The sequence below is a fragment of the Elgaria multicarinata genome, chromosome 3 (assembly GCF_023053635.1).
Source record: "Elgaria multicarinata webbii isolate HBS135686 ecotype San Diego chromosome 3, rElgMul1.1.pri, whole genome shotgun sequence".
Classification (NCBI taxonomy): domain Eukaryota; kingdom Metazoa; phylum Chordata; class Lepidosauria; order Squamata; family Anguidae; genus Elgaria; species Elgaria multicarinata.
Window position 1 is genome coordinate 117,693,711 of NC_086173.1, and position 13,541 is coordinate 117,707,251.

Here is a 13,541-nt window from a genome sequence, read left to right on the forward strand (position 1 = left end):
TTCCATAATTTTATAGGATTTAAAGGATTAATGTCATCTCATTTTTCACATTCATATGTGTGTGTTTTGCTATCATGATGGTTGATAAGATGCATGAAATAATAGAAATCTCATTAATTTTGGAGTTTGAACTGTAATGCATTCTTCTATTATGTTTATTTAAGCTTCATTGGTTTCATTGGTGTGTGTATGAAACTGGAGACAGTATTACAACCTTAAAGCACAGTCTAGTGTGAAAATATTGTATGTGTGCTCAGTTCTGAATATCATGGGTGATGATGTTGATGCATGACAACTACTTCATTCTGTATAATGCATCAGTTTGTAATAATGTCTTTATATATCTGAAAGACTTTACTTGGATAATAAGTGCCAAAAGGATTGGCCAACTTATTATCACTTTATAATATTGCCATTGAATATGTGTCACAACATGGGCAAATACTGAGCTATGAGTTTTCTCCATAGGAGTTGATATTAAATAGAAAGGAGTTTAATCACAGTAACATTATGTAGTTTGGAAAACAAACCCAATTACAAGTGCAGATATTTTTGATAGACAGCAAACAATTTCTTACAAGACTGCCACATTGGACAATCAGCATTATATGTTACCATTTTCCCGGTTTTTCCCAATTGTCACTTTATTATGGAATACTGAGGGAGTTCCATTCTGAGCCTGTGTCAACATTCTCCCTTCCCTCGGAACTCTACACTATTGTCTTGCTTTGTGTGGGCATACTCAGAATTCTCACATGGATTGGCCAGTGGCTGTGGTAGGGGATCTCAGCTGACTTTTTCTCAGTGTCATGTCCCTTGGGAGGTAAAGGTGATGTGGAGTAATGGAGGGAGCCAATCTCATCAGAGGGGTTGTTTGGATTGGGCTCTGGGGAATGGCACAGCAGGTCTAGTACTTTAAAAGCAATGCCTAGATATCAAATTCTGAATGCTGGTCAGTACCTCCCCAACTTGCCTATAGCCTGTGCATCTCATTCTATGTGGATTGATTTTGGAGAGGGAGAGTCAATTTGACTGGACCCACTATTTTTGGGTAATATCATCATTGCTATAGATCCTTTCCCATCCTGCAATTTGCAGTTTTAATCATCTGCATACAGACAGACCAAGAGCATCTCTGCCTTAAGGGAAAAACCCACACCCTTACCATTTTTTCTTCTGGGGTTTTTCCACATTGTTTATGGCTCTTTTAGATGATGACCAATGGTGACCAAGTGATTTGAATTGAAAACTTCAAATGTGAACCGCCCAGAGAGCTTCGGCTATTGGGCGGTATAAAAATGTAATAAATAAATAAATAAACTTCCCCTCTTGGTAATGCTCCATAAAGTTAAATGAAACAGCGCATTCTAGTAACCCATGATAATTCTAAATAGTGAATTATCTCTGATCTTTTAAAAAGTGAGATTACCAGGGGAAAGCGCAAAAGACATCCTGCAGGCTGATGGCATCATGTAAAGGACCTGCAAACTTCCATGAGTGGCCAATTATGAGTGTGCTATAAGTCGCTCATGTAGAGAAGCTCCAAGTTTATCTACAGGGTAAAGATGATATTGCAAGATTTGCAATAACGTTGTGAGAGTAGGAAATCCTGAAAACAAGGGGAAACAGCTACAACTTTCAATAAAAACTATTTTCTGCTCTGCCAGATTAGCTGTAGCGAGGTAATATTATCCATCTGGTAGCTCCTGTTTTTATTCACATTGTGAACACAGTTGTTGTTACTGTTACTACTACACATGAAGGGATATAAACTGGCTTCACCCTATAAAACGAAAAGAGATAATTTGTCAGTAGTTGTCCTTCATTTTATCACTACTGTGTTCTGACATCATAGGGCAATGTAGTTACTTGAACGGGCGATGGGAGATTTTATTTGGAGCATCTGGACTAATTGCAGTGTAAGGTGGAGTAACTATGGTAAATATGGTACAAAACAAGTTGCACAGTTTTGTGCAATCTGAAATTTTCATGTGAATATGCATATACTGCTCTGATTATTTCCCACAAGAGTACTGGCAGTAATATTCAACTTAGCCACAAGGTGGGAGAACTGTTTAACTTATGAACCTGTGTTGCTTAAAGTTTGTATGAAATATACACATATGCTTAGCATATACAAATTTTATCCTAATTGCATATCTATAGGATGATGGCATCCAGAGACCCATGCACATAAGCCCAAGTGTGCGAGGAGTTGGTTCTTGCATGGAATAGCCACAACTGGGTTGTGCAGAGATACCTGCTTGCCCAGGAGAGCAGCCTGAGAGACAATTCAGATGTATCACTGGTACAGAGAGAGCAGGGAGCCTCCATATCTTGTACTTTCTGTCTCTATGCTTCTTGGTTTGTTCAAAATGGAACTTTTGCATCTCCCCCTGCGTAAGGCACTTGTGTGCTTCCTCTTGCTTCACTTCTCCATTGCATCAAATAAACTTAGTGTCAAAGACACCACGAAGCACACCACAAAGTGCTCAGAGTCCAACACTCCCAAGACCAAACCAGAATTACTTGGAATATCATTGATTTTAATGGGGCTTCTTTTCCAATTAGGCATGCTTAGGCTCCAGAACGAAAAACCTTGGGTGGGGGGGAAACACATGTGTAAAGAAGCTGATCTTAATCCCTTAAAGAATCTGTGGCAAATTAAAAGCCCTAGGAGCACCTGAAGGGATTTGAGCTCCCTCACCCTTTCCTCTCTCCCATGTGAATCACCCGCCCTTTCCTTTTCAACATTAACATTGGGACTAAGCCCTACTTAGTCTGCTAACCCTTTTGCAGCAAATGGTTAGTGAGCATGTTTAAACCGTGGTTATGTAGCCACCATAGTTAAGAATGGTGTTCGTAGCACACTAACTCATGGTTCAAAATGCTTAACTACAGTGGCTAAATGTGTAGGGCTTTAAAGGTGATAACCAACACTTTATACTTTGCCTGGAAACTAATTGGCAGCCAGTGAAGAGATTTTAAGACTGGTGTGATATGGCAACTACAAAAGCTTCAGGAATTTATTCAACCCACATTTCAATGCAAATTGACCTGATCCACACCTCCTGGACTAATGTGCTGATCAGATTGTGTTTATCTTTCAGACTTCACACTTCTTCAAATGTTGTGATGCAGTTCTTGGCTCAAACATGTACCAGAATGTGTCTAAAATGTGTATTTTAAGATAAAATACATTTAGAAATATGTACTTTGAGAGAAAATAAATTTAGAAATCCATATTTTGTGAAAAAATACATTTTTTCCGGATATGATCCACACTTTCTACCTCCAGTTCATTAGCTTTCCTCATCCTTTCATTGTTGCACTATTTCAACATTGTTTATCTTCTCACCTGTGCTTGCTCACATTTCCTTGTATTGCCACGGACCTGGCAAAATCTCTTTTCACTTGTTCGCTCTCCTGCTGCGCCTGCCGCACCCTGCCCTTTCTCCTTCCCTCTGCAGTTCATTGGTTGTTGTGGTTGTGATGGACATTGTGATGGAAGTGGGTGCCTCCCTTGCTCTGGTTTTGTGGTCTAGCATTTTAGTGATTTAGGGTTTTATCGGCTGGGCCCCATTTCTACCTTCAAGATGCGATAATGCTCCCTTCTGTACAGGGTGTAGAGCAATGAGAGTGGGGTTGGAGCTGTGGAAGTCCGTTTGAGCCACTCAGCACAAGTCTGTTTGTTCGAGCAAATCAGCACACATCCCCAAGCAGAACGAGAGAAGGAATTTGAATGGCACACTAGGGGAGAACCACCTCTGCCCTCCTCTTTCAGCTGCAAGACTGCCCTTCAACAAACACGTCCCTGACAAAAGTGGGACATTCTGACATAGCGTGAGATCAGCAATACACAGGGATGGAAGAGTAGTTTTATCCCATGTGGAGAAAAAATACCATACTTTTCCCACCCTAGAAAAACACGGAAAATGGAGGGGGAAAGGCGAGATGACTGCAGGTCAGGGACGATGTTGTGTGAGGGTCACAGGGCAAAACGGTAAATAAGGCAGGATGAAAGTGCAATAAAATGTTGATGTGGTGGAGCTCCTTAACAGTTGTAGAGTAAAAGAAATTTCAGTAGGTGTCATTTGTATAAATGGAGAACCTGGTGAAATTCCCTCTTCATCACAACAGTTGAAGCTGCAGGAGCCCTGTCCTCCTTTCCATATGGTCACCCTACCCAAAAGCATTTCCCAAAGGCCAATGGATCCCCCTCTCCTGTGCTGACTTTCCCAAGAGAAAGCATCCTTGAAGACAATGTGATTTACTTCTGAGCAGACCTGCATTTCAGCTAGTACTTTTTTGAGGCAAGGAAATGAAAAGAACAAAGGAGATAACTGGGAAGAATTGAAAAGACATTCCAAACTTTATTTTTTAAAAGAAAGCGGGGGGAAAGCAGCGTTCAGTTCATTCTCGGTTCACTGGTCAAGGCAGAGAGAGAAAGAGAAAGAGAGAGAAGGAAGAAGATGTAAGTCCTTTGGGAGAGGGAGGTGGAAAACCAATTAAGAAACTAAGGTTGATAGTTTATGTCCTCCCTCAAAGCTGCCGCTGCTTTGCTTGTAAAGGCAAACTGGCATCCCAAGTAGCAAAGAGTTCTGCAGAAGCTGTCTATACTGTAACACGCTGCATGTTGCCTTCTTTGCCCAGCACTTGAAGCAATGTAAGAGGGCCATTATGTTATTCACAGATTCAGACCTCTGCATGTGCTCAGTGGCAAATACTGTTTTAAGAAAAACAAAACACTACATGTCTGATCTTGCTCCCATCATTGCCAAATGGTAAATTGAAGACAGGCATGCAGAACACTTCCTGCTCTCAATGTCTACTCTGCCAGAACAAAAGTTACAGTATGGCAAGGTTAGCATGCACCAAAATAAATACTGCAGGAAACCCCACAAGGTATTTTTAAAGTCTTGATTAAACTGGTCTGAAGAAATCTCGACTACACAAAATCTTTTACAACAAGAGGCTGTTAATCGTTATATCTGCTTTCAATTTCTTCACAGAATTGAGGTCCAAGCTCTGCACAAAGAGCTTTCCCTTTCCTGCTTTTCTGCTGCATAACCTCTAGGTCAGCCTTCCTCAACCTGGGGCGATCCAGATGTGTTGGACTACAACTCCCAGAATGCCCCAGCTGGCTGAATGAGATTGCTGTATTAACATCAGATTGATTATAAGTAGCTTAATCCTTCACCTCCAAAACTGCCAACGCTTTAGCTAAAGCAGAGGGTGTTTGTATTGTAGTACACTAGAAAAATTAATCTCATAGGATTTATGTAGTTAGTTCATTCTATCTTCAACAGTCCCCCCTACTTCTGGTTACTTGTTAACAAACATTTGATGCAGGATGCCCAAAATGAACTCTTAACCCCCAAGTTGTGGTTTATATCGCATGAATTGGCATGGAAGATTCAGAATTTTGTTTATTTAAACTATGGATCATGAGTTATGACACACCCAGTGTTTCTCCCCCCCCCCATCCCCATCCCCAGTTATGAAAAATGATGGCACTATAATAATATTAATAAGGGGGAAGGACATGATCATACATGGTTAAGCAGCCCCTCCCGTTCCACTCTGCTAAAACTGGCCACCTTCTGCTGCAATTTCTGTTAATATTTTTAAATCAGGAGACTGTTATATTCATCTCCAGTGTAACATCTAGTTGGACCTGAGGGCTCCTCTAAATGAGTGATTTATTGCATGCTTGTGATTGGCCACTCATAGAAGTTTGCAGGTCCATTACATGTTGTCATCAATGACCACAATGTCTCCCACACTATCCCCTGGAAATCCCACTTTTTAAAGAACCATAGACAATGTGATAATATCTGCAAAAAGCAGGATCTCCCAGTATGTAAATTCGGTGTTGTGCAATAATTCTATACTAGATGGTGCTGTCTCAATGGAAGTGAATGGAGCACATGGAGAGAAGTATTCAATTCAAACCACATGGCCACCTGTGGTGGCCCATGTAATTGAGTCTATTGCAATCCCAGAAAGAAAGTGGAAGCAGAAAGCCCTGGTAAGGCAATGGAGTTTTTTTTTAAATGTAGGAAAGCTCTGAGTGACACAAAATTGCCGTCTCAAAGCACATATGCCATGTCAATTATAAAGTCAACACTATGTGTACCAATTTTAACAAACACCTGATATGACAATCTACAGCTTAGGTTCAACTGTGTATATAACAGAACTGATTCTATGTATTTAAAATCCCTACAATTTTTTTTAAAAAAAACCCAAAAACCCTACAGCAATTGGAGACACTTCCTGTTCATGCAGTATTTTATCTAACTCCCCAAAATAAGCTTTTCCTTGGAATTCTTGTTTGCAGATGAGTTTGACCCTGTCGCAATAATATGGAGAATCTGAAATCTCCTTAAATTTCCAAGGGTCAATTAATTCCTAACCAGCATCATAGATATTTCCACTTTCCATCTTTAATTTCCTTAGCTTAGCTCAAAGGTTAAATACAAAAGATACTGCTTATTTTATTTAGCACCTTGTTCCTCCTAGTATTGGCAGTAGGATTTCTTTGTCCGTTCCCTGTACAATTCCACTGAAAAGCTGGTGAATCTGTTACAGTCTAGTCTTCTTCTCTCTCCTTGCTCCCTCAAATCCACATTTGAATCCTCTGCTGAGCAAAAACATACACACCACATTTTTCATAATTAGAGATGTTGGAATAGTTAGATAGGGAATTAATTTCTCAAGGAAGAAAGGAACAAAATTAATTCAAGGTCAAACTAGACATGACACAAGAGATCCGTAATTCGATTGTCCAATGTCTTCTTCTTCTTCATCATCATCATCATCATCATCATGAGGAAGTAGGTATCTAGAGGAGGTTGAATTTAACTCCTGCACTGTTTCTCTGACTGAAATTTTCCTCCCCAAGAAGCTGCTATTAGGTACAGAGGGGAAAGATATACATAGGTGTCCCTACATTAAAGGGAAATCATGTTGTCTTACTTGGGCTTTGCTTCCTGCTTCTCTTGCGCAAGTGTAATGGGCTGCATTACACAAGTGTAGATGGATGGCCACATGATTTGTAATTGCAAACCTCGCCTCCTCTTGGTGCTCATATATATTAGGGTTAGCATATGAAAAGGAGGACAGGGCTCCTGTATCTTTAACAGTTGTATTGAAAAGGGAATTTCAGCAGGTGTCATTTGTATATATGGAGAACCTGGTGAAATTTCCTCTTCAGCACAACAGTTAAAGCTGCAGGTCTTCTTTTAAATATGGTCACTCTAGTATAGCTCCTGCACTTTAACTGTTGTGATGAAGAGGGAATTTCACCAGGTGCTGCATGCATGCAAATGACACCTGCTGAAATTCCCTTTTCTATGCTACTGTTAAAGATACGGGAGCCCTGTCCTCCTTTTCATATGGTCACCCTAATATATATACTAGAATGGGACAGAGCCCTCTAATGCGTGTTTTGTAACACAACTTTGGCTGCACAGGTTAGGAAGTCCCACAATATTACAAAAGAAGTGGGGTATCCAGGGTTTTTTTTTAGAATGAGATAACTGGGGCAAGGTGCGGGAGATGTGCAGGAGTTGATGACATCATCTAAAGGACCCTCAAACTTCTGTGAGTGGCCAGTCATGAGTGTGCCATATATTGCTGGTGTAGAGATGCTCCACGCCTTTGCAGCTAATAGCAGCTGGGCAGGGGATTGAGTTGCAGGAATCCCACAGAAGGAAAGGGTTAATCTCTCCCTAGCACCATGGCCAAAATGCAAATCCCTTGTCTCTCCTGGCTTGTTGTATTACCAAAAGAGATGTCAAGAAATCAAAGCTTAGTCTCAGTCAGTGTGGGCTGGGTTTATTTCCGTGACAATTAGCTTTGGCCATGTCAGAGACATATGCAGGGAGCCTGATATACCTTAGAGGCATGGCAATTTCTTTTTGTTGGATGTTCTCCTGCTTTCACAGCAGCTAACGACAAAATTCTATTTAATTTCAATCTGAATTGTCTCCAGTCTCCAGAGGGGGATGTGTTTTCCATCCAGGTTCTGGAATTACATCATTCTTATGACTAAACAGACAGAATACTAAATAGTTGGTCCCTAAAAAGCTTGAGTAATAATTTATTTGGCTGTATGACTGTGAAGATTTATTGTCCTGCTCATGAAAGAGGCCAGCTGACATACTGAGTAGATCATCTGTACAAATTCACTTGAAAGAAGTGCTTTAAATCCCTCATCTACTTTAGATTATGGACCAGCCAGAAATGCAAAAGTCGAGTCCACTGAGCTATGGAAAAAAAACCAAACACACTTGGAGGCAATTCCCAAGTCACTTAGGACACAGTTTTCCTTGCTGTAGCTCTTGGAACTATTTTATTTCACAAGGAATTAAAAGGATTGAAATAGTTAAAGGGATAGCAAGGAGAGAGATGTTTGACCCTATCCCCCAATTTATTTATTTTAACTTTAAAGCACCAACATGTGGCTATGATTTTGATCAGAGCAGCAGCACTGGGGAATGGCTGTTCTCAATCTAAATCCCTTCCTCACAATACGCTATTATTAGCTCCACTTGGGCAGGGAGGATGGGTATAGATCACATGATGGATTTGTCATTCCATAAAATAGTTACGGATAAAACTTATAAAATAGTTACGGATCCTCATTCAGCATTTCTTTAAAGGGAGGGGGGAAATGGGACATGTACCACTGCCTTTTTCACGTCATCGATTTTGAATCGATGGACCTTTTGCCTTATGCCAGGGCTTCAGGACAGGAAAAAGTACCAATATAAAAATACACATTTGACCATTCTGTCTCGGAAGGCTCTTTATCTGAAGAAGCTGGAGAGGGATGATAGAAAACTATGAATAGAATCCTGCTTTCAAAACTCAGACATCTACTTCAGCTAGGGAGGGATGAGAGGGAGAAAGAACTTGATATTTTAAGAACATGAATGCAGGAGAAAGTGAAATGTGCAGATCCACCTATGAGCTCCTTTATCTCCTAACCGAAGGATGATCCTATTGCTTCCCTATCTAATTCTTTTCACTTCCATTTCTGTTCTGAGCCTGAGGCCTGCTGTGCAAGACAAAAAGTGGGCAGGATCACGTAATTCGTAAAATGGAAATTTGCAGCATCTCATTTTTTATTTAGGGCCCATGGTTTTAACTCTGGAAATGGTTACAAACCTGTGGTGAATTCCTTATTGGCAAGTCAAACATTTGTAGCCAATTTGGTTGATTCACTTGAGGGGTGGCCTTGGAGTTATGGGAATAGAGTAACCTTTCCAATCCCTTTCAATAGATATTGAGTCAGCAGCAAGGAAAAAGGGATAACACAAAGATGTCCTGTTCAGAAATCCAAAACTCTTTACACCAGTCCTGGGGTCTTCCAGATGTGTTGAACCACATATCCTGTCATTACCAGCAAGCAGAGCCATCACGCTGGCTGAAGATGATGTGTTGTAGTGCAACACATCTGGAGGGTACCAGGTTAGAGAAGGCTATTTTAGACCATCAAGGGCCTGACCCTCAAAGAAGCTCCATTCTGTTTGCCTAGTATCTGGTTGCACTTGACAAAATTACAAAGCAAAGAAGGTAAGAGTGGAAGAAGTCCCCTAATGAAACAACTTCAAATCCTGTGGTCATAGTTCTGTATAATCCTTAAAATACTGCAAACTGCATGGTGGATCATAGCACAGGATGGATCAGGCTGCATGTGTGTTGACAAGGTGTCTCAGAGATTAAAGTTGATGTAACATTTCCTTTAAGGTTACATCATATTCGTTAGTTTCCCTCTGGAATTCACTTACTTGTGAATTTAATTGGTTTTTTCTGTTACTGCAAGAATAAACAAGGGAGGGACTTTTGGCCCAAGTGTTTCCACCTCTTTCCATCTTTGTTCATATAATACAATAACTACTCCTTTTGTTTTGCTGGCATTTGCCTGATTCAGTGTGGTGAGAATAGAATTGGTCATTATCTCTTGAACACACTGACCTTTCATACTGTTACGATAACTTGATTGACTTGATTAAGGGGAGACATGATAGAGGTGTACAGAATTATGCATGGTGTGGAGAATGTGGACAGGGAGACATTTCTCTCTCTCATATTAATAGAACCCGGGGTCATCCCATGAAGCTGATTGGTGGTAAATTCAGGACAGATGAAAGGAAGTAGTTCTTTACAAAGTGCAGACTAGGAATTTCACTACCACAAGATGTCATGATGGCCACCAATTTTGATGGCTTGACAAATTCCTGAAGGAGAAGGCTATCAATGGATACTAGTCCTGATGGCTGTATGCTACCTCCAGTATCAGAGGCAGTATGCCTATGTGCACTAGTTGAAGGGGAACATGGGCAAGAGGGTGCTGTTGCACTCACTTCCTGTTTGTGGGTTGCTGGTCAACAACTGGTTGCCACTGTGTGAATAGAATGCTGGACATAGATGGACCCTTGGTCTGATCCAGTATGTCTCTTAAGTTCTTAATCTTTGTTTTATTTTTCCTCATAAAAATCTTGAGGGGGGAGGTTATCATTTCATTTTTTGTCATTGTTTGTTTGGGAATTGAAGTTGAGCAAGTGGTTTATGTAATGCATCACAATGTATGTATCTATGGCTGAGATTCATATTGGAACCATATCTCCTGCAGCCCTGTGTAATACTGGTGTCAATATTGTATTGCACTCATAATAGTGAAGTTCTGGCATTGATAGCTTGAGCTGGCGTTATGGAACTGAACATTCAGGGATGCAGAAGGGCATTGTAAATGCAAAAATCAACTACCTGAGAAATAAAAGCAAATTTCTGGTTGTTGTTGTTATTATTATTATTATTATTATTATTATTATTATTATTTGCATTTTTATATCGCCCAACAGCAGTATGCCAGCAAAGATAGGGTTGAAAGTGTGCTGAGATTTCAGAAGCCAGAAAGATGTCAGAATAAGATTTTCAGTGACTGGGGAAAGAGTTCCAGTGTGTCCATTTATTTAGCATGGAGTACACACACACACACACACACAGAGAGAGTCCAGTGTGAAGGAACAAAGCTTTCTGTAGCACACTATACTACAGTCCAGCTTCAATGAGGAGAAAGAATAAAAAATAGAACCTTAACTAGGCTCTAGGGCAGAGGTGGACAACTTGTGGCCATTCAGATATTATGGCCTACAACTCCCATCATCCCTTGCCATTGGCTATGCTGACTAGACCTGATGGGAGTTGCAGGCCGAAACATCTGGAAGGCCACAAGTTACCTACCCCTGCCCTGGAGACAGGCAAGATGTGAGTAACTTAAGACCTGGGAAACTGAGTGGAAAGAGGTCCCAGCAAGCAGAGAAGCTGACTGGAAGTGCAACCAAAGTCAGGTGGCTTGAGGATGAAGATGGAGTTGACAGTGAGGCAAGAAAAAGGAACCTGGAGAAAGACTAGGCTGAGGAGACAGAGCCTGAGGAAAAGAAGGCAAAGGGAAACAAGGAGTTGTGGAAAGAAGGGGCTAATGAGAAGGGGCGACTGTGGAGAAAACCTCACACAGGGGCCAAGCACATGAGAAACTGGCGCATGAAGGCTCAGAGGGCAAGAAATATTGAAAAATGAGGACCGGAAGAAACAAATGGCTACTGGAGAAGAGGCATAGAAGAAATGCAATCTAGGGAGACAATGAGTGGGGTAGGACAAAGAAGCAAAGGGCAGGAGTGCAACAAGCAGACGAGTGAGGATTCAAGGCTCAGGAAGTCAAGTAGGCCAGGGTTGCCAGTGCCAGACTCTTTGAGGATTCCTGTGCTGTTAAGAATTACAAATCGGAGGATTCTGCCATCTTTGGCTTCTACTAATACTGCCCCACAGAGACAGGATGTACAAAGGGGTCAGTGAGAGCCCTCATCAAAAGGCAATGCGGTAGGGGCTGAATTTCACATATTGGTTTGAAATGAACTAACCAGTCAGTTCTTTAGCTGGAAGCTGTCTGGTTTCTCCTCCCTAAGCCCACCACCACCACACAAAGCTAGCAGCTGCTGCTGCTTCTCAAGATAATTCTCACATATGGTTCCAATTTTTAAAAGAAATCAAGAAAGGAAACAAAATAAGGTGGACAATTTCCTAATTAAGATCAAACCTCTCTCACTGGGTAATCCGCTCTCTGTGTTTATTTTATTTCTGTAAGCTGCAGGGAAACAGACCAACCTACTTACCTTTATTTTTATTAAAAGTTACTGACTACACTGTCTTTCTGTGTACAGAAGGCCGATGTTTGTAAGCCCCCTGGAGTGCTTCCATTTTGCAGCCCATGCTATGGCGCGCAGCTAACATTTAAGAACCTAAACCTATACTTAAGGAAGGGGCAAAGAGAGGGCAGAATTCTCCTGTATTCTCTTGTGGTGCAACTCTATTAGCTTCCGTGAATAGGTCCTAGTGTATAAGTCTTGGGACCTCACACTGCCTAATAAGCAGTCTTCACGTAATGTCTGGGCCGCAGCAGAGGCCAGAATAAGAAGGCTGCAAACGCATATTCCTCACGGAAGTCCCACAAGACTTTCGCCAGCTGCTTTCCTAATCAAAGCTGATGTGGCGTGTAGTCTAAATTCAGCTCAGGTATCACTTAACCAGCCACGTCTGCTGCATTTCTACAAACCACCTTCTGTTTTCTGCCTGTTGCATCTATTGGTTCCTGCTGCTGCTTAATTGAATCATAGAATTGAAGGAGGTCATGTAGGCTGCCTCATCCACCCCCCGCCCTGCTCAACGTAGGAAATCCAGAGCTAGCTCATTTCCAACAGATGGCTTTCCACCCCCTGAAGTCTTTCAGTGGGGTTCCATTGCCAGACTTCTGTTACGGTTAAAATGGATCTCCTCATGTTCAACCAAAATCTACCCTCCTGTAACAAGCTCCTTAGATCTAGTCCTGCCCTATGGAGCAGGTGAGAAGAAGATTTTACCCTCTTTTATGTGTCAGCCCTTCAGGTATTTGAAGAATGCTATCATTTTTCCCTTCAGTCCAGGCCGAACATATCCAATTCCTTCAAACTTTCCTGATGGGACTTCTTTTTTGGCTTTGCTGACCATCTCCATTGCCCTCCTCTGAAACCCATTCCAATTTGTTTACATCCTTCTTAAAGTGCAGCACTCAGATGCAGTGCTTTCAAAAGATATAATTTCCTAATTAAAAAAAATAAAACCTGCTGATATGCTCTTTCTGTTGTTCTGTAGGGTCACAACTCTAAATGTACACCTGAACAAGGGTATTGCAAGAGTGCTAATATACTCCCTGCATGGCCTGAGTCAAGCTAATGAAGGCTGCAATATAACAACACCATAGGAAGGGGTCAATTCATTTGAAATTAATAGGATTTTCCTTGGTGATGCCGTATCTCTATCCCTCTCGCATTGGAATTTTGCAAGGCCTTGTCTGGCGCAATTGCACCACTAATAATGGTCCCTGCCCCACATCCTATCTACTTTTTGCTTTGCACAGCACATCAAAGGATCAGGCTATTTGCAAGCTAACCAAATAAGAAGATGTTATCTTTTAAAACAAACAAACAAAACCA